The sequence below is a fragment of the Lygodium microphyllum genome, chromosome 21, assembly GCF_053477565.2.
Source record: "Lygodium microphyllum isolate KBCC chromosome 21, Lygodium_microphyllum_v1.1.10, whole genome shotgun sequence".
In the NCBI taxonomy this organism is placed as follows: domain Eukaryota; kingdom Viridiplantae; phylum Streptophyta; class Polypodiopsida; order Schizaeales; family Lygodiaceae; genus Lygodium; species Lygodium microphyllum.
The window spans coordinates 2,344,757-2,349,138 of NC_141155.1; positions in this window are offsets into that span (position 1 = coordinate 2,344,757).

Sequence of the window (4,382 nt, forward strand, 5' to 3'; positions counted from 1 at the left end):
TTCATGTATTTCCACTTCTTTATCTAACAAATCAACTTCAGCTTTATCCCATTCCTCTTGATGCTCTGCAATTTCAGTGTCCAGTTCATATTGAGCCTCATCCCTTCTTTTAAACAACTTGATTCTTTTTCCAGTAACAGACACCTTTAGCTCTGTTCCATCCAGCTCCATAAGCACATAGGTAGCATATTGCAATACCTTCTTCACAATGTATGGACCAAACCACCTCTTGACTAACTTCCTTATAGCTAAAGATTGAGTATCCAAGCTGTTGTCATAAACTAACACCCAATCTCCATCCTGAATGCTCTTTGGTCTCTTTTTGATCCTCTTATCAAATCTGACTTTGTTCCTCATTCTGGCTTCTTTCAGCTTCTTGGTTGCTTCCTCAATATCCTCTGATCTTCCTTCCAATTGTCTAATCCTTAATGCAAAAATCTCTTCTCTTGTCAGCTCTTCTTGCCATCATAACACACTCCAAGTAGGGATAGACTCCTCAATAGGCATTATAGGCTTATGGCCATACATCAATTCAGTCCTGCACATACCCTGTTAGAGTGCTATGGATGGTCAAAAAATATATGAGTTCTGATGCTAGCATGACCCACTTCGACAACTCTCCGAAGCTACGTGCAAAGGTAAAACAGATAAGGTATGGCTCTAAGGTGCATGGGAAAGTGCCAAGAAATGACAAAGTTGTCCAAGAGAAGTTGAAACTACCTTGGAACAAGAACCTCTAACGGAAGGTGCACGGTTTCTGTGTACATGGGTAATTGATTTTGTGCATATGATAATTAATTAATTTGTATTAAATAAATTAATTCTAATGTCTTGGATAAAGTTGCAAGGTTGAGAATGGTAAGACCAACCCTTGTGCCAATTTGAGCCACTGGCCAAGTGCATATGAACTATGGCAAGTGAATTATGCACCTGGGCAATTAATAGGTAGCATAAATGAGAGAAGGAGAGAGAAAGGAAAAATCAATTTGCTTTCATACATGATCAGCACCATACATGTGGCAAAGTGGATGATCTTTGGGCAAATCAAGGGTGTGGGAGCCTCTTGTGATGCTCCACCAATCCTTTTTTGCATGAGATGGGCTTTATTCTTATAAAAGAAAACTAGCGCTAGATCTCTCTCTCTCTCTCTCTCTCTCTCTCTCTCTCTCTCTATCTGTGGGAAGGCCAAGGCTGAAAGCTCAGCCTACATTCTCTCTCTCTCTCTCTCTCTCTCTCTCATGTGTACTACCCGAGTGAGCTTCCTTCCTCCCCGGCTATGGCTATGGTGAGCCTACTAGTCACCGCTACGTAATCTACCGCCACTAGACTAGTCTATTTGCTTCTATTTCTCTCTCTACAACACGCTCTTTGAGGTGGATTTACTGGTCTAAACCAGTAAATTGCTGATCCGAATGAGGCATGGTGGTACCCTTGTTGCATCTATAGAGTGAAGATTCAAGTGGAGCTTGCGGTAGTGATTGCCTGCGAAGATGGAAGCCATTACCTTCGACAGAGTGGGAGATGGTAAAAGATTTGGGTCTCCATAGATTCCATGCATGCATCTTGCACACTAAGTTGTATTATTGAAAGAGCTTGTGGAGCTTAATAATACAAAGACTTAAGACTTTAGAGGGGGGACCAGCTCCAAGAATTTGGTCCTCTATGCAGTGTCGTCTTGTGATTGTTCTCGTTTATGTTATGTTGATAATGATGCTAAAATGTTGATTTAAGGGAAATAATGAATGGTATGCAAGCCATCAGCCTCACACTCTTCTCTTTGCTACTCTCAAAATAAACCTTTCTTAATGGGAAAACTCTCTTTCACATATGCAACCGTTACTTCCACTAGTTGCACATAAAAAAGAGTCTATTAAATTGGAAAAATATTTGACATTGGTATTAGAGCTTTGGTTTCTTGTTTCTTTCTTAAGAAGGAGGATTCTTGGGTAAGTTTACAAAAATGTTAAAGTTGTGGATTATAGTAGGGTAAGTGAGACACGGACTTCCAATCAGAATCGGCACTCACTTCAGTGAGGTATGGTGCACACCATTGAGAGCTTTAGTTTTAATAATGGAGTCCCTTGTAGCTTGCCTATGGATTAACCATTATTGAGCTATAATAAGCTTAGCAGGAGCTATCCCGCACAGAAGTCTGCATTGTCAAGCCCTCCTCTCTACTAATGTTAACCCCAACACGAAGAAAGCAAAAGGAAATGAAAAAGAGGCAGGGCAAAGGCGGAAAAAAGGTAGCCCGACTGAAGAAAGAAGAGGAGAAAAGGTCAAAAGTGCAAGGGCAACCTTAAAAAGTCCAAGGCAAATGCAAAAGGGGAAAGGAGCATTTTAAAATACAAAGGCGCACCCTGAAATCTTGTAAAAGAGTGCCAAGCGGTGGAAAATCTGGAAAGCTAAAACAGAAGACAAAGACAAAGGCCAAGGCAAAGAGAAACGAAAGACAAAGGCACACAAGGAAAAGCGCAAGTCAAAACTATTGTAAAATAATGCAAGCGCATCATGGTTTAATTCAAGGAGTGTTGGGCTCTCACCCGTGCAATTTGTAAATGTAGACGGGTGGTGGAAAGGAAGCTAGGGAGAGAGAAGGACAATGGGAAAAAGGGCCTAGACCCAGCCATGTAAGAAAGGGGAAAAGGGGATGACCGCCCAAAAGGGATTTAGGGTTTTGTATATAAAGTTGAAAAGTGAATGAGAAGCTCATTCTTATGTGTGGCAAAAAGTAGCTCTCTTCTTCTTCTTCTTCTTCTTGTCTTGCTTGCTTGAGCTTGAGAGAGGGAGTGTGAGAGTGTGAGGGAGTGAGTGTGTGAGGGTGAGGGACCGTGGAGTGGAGAAGCTCTCCATCTTCTCCTCTCTTCTTCTCCTCTCTTCTCTTCTCTTCTCTTGCTCGCGGCGATGGAGCTTGGAGTGTGGAGCTTGAGGATGGAGCATCCTTGAAGCTTGCACTTGGATCGTGGAGCTACTGGAGTGCGCGGGAGAGGAGGTAACTCGAACGGCATGGAGGTAAGCTCACTACACCCCCGTAGATATGGATGGCGCGTCGGCTATGTGAGAGATAGCCATTAGTGCTCGGATTGGAATGCTTGAAGCAATAAGCGGTCCGTGGGTCTTGGCGGTTGAGTGAAGGCTCCCACATTTTGGTTTCGTTTGCTAGGACCAACGGATTCAAGCCTTGAGCGCTTGCGCGCTTCGAATCGAGCATCAAAGTAAGGGTTTCCCTGAACCGGTGCTTGAGATAGGTAGGTAGTGAGGGGGTTGAAGATGGTATTCGATCTCCTTGGGAAGTAGGTTTTTTGCTTTTTGAGAGTTATGTAGCGAGATGGAGTAGTGTAGGTATTTACTTTGTGAGTTGTATGCATTAGAGTAGGAGAAAACAAAGAAAAACAAAGAAAATAAGCATTAGGGTTACTATTGCAAAACAGGGCGAGAATCGTGCAAAGTGGTAAAAAACTTACTTGTGATGCCTAAGGTCAGTAAGTGAGTTTTTGGGGGTGCCAATACCATACCCAGAAGAGGGTAGAAGCACCAAAAGTGGCAAGAAAGGCCACATTGTGCATTATAGGGTTTCAGGAGAGCAGGAGAGAAGAGGAAAGCTTGGCGAGGGGATCCGCTTTAATCTTGGCATCAGAGAGATCTTCGGCTAGCCCAGGTAATTCTACTACTCCCCCTACAGTAATAGGACCAATCTAGAGTTGCTCGACAAGGGGGAGGGCCTCCAGTGCCCTGCACGACGAATTTTGCCAGCTTCGACGAAAACACGCATGGCGTTCGGTGCGTCCAAGTCACATCGACTCTGGTCCGAGGACCAGACTCGGACCTCGGACCACCCAGCCCACTCGGTCAAATGCTAGTCGGCCCTCGGACCGCGTCCGAGTCAAAACTTTTTGCCACATGGCACATTTTGGCCTCGGCCCCGTCCGAATCACCTTGTCTAAATTTGCCATTCGGCCATCCAAATTAAAACCGTCCGAGTCAAACCTTGAAATTCGGGCCTTGGCCCCTCCAAGTGACCTACTCGAACCTTGCTATTCGGACCAATTGGTCCGAGTGCAATTTTTTATCAAAATTTTCAAAAATTTGACCTAACCCGGTAAACATGCATCAGTGCAAACTGTCAAAACCCTTCGGGCGCTCAAAACTTGATTCTAGCACACGTAATAGGAAAAAATCGTAGCGCACAGCCGCTTAGCAGCTAGAAGTAGGTAGTTGCAAGACCCAAGGACTTAGACGCGAACCACTGAGCTGCAAAACTTGACCGACCAAAAACGAACAAGGCGACATACAAGAAAAACCCTAAACCCTGACAAAATGGCCAAAAAATTGATCTACAAGCCTATCACGCTCGAAACAAGCGAGAGTGTGTAAAACGTTTA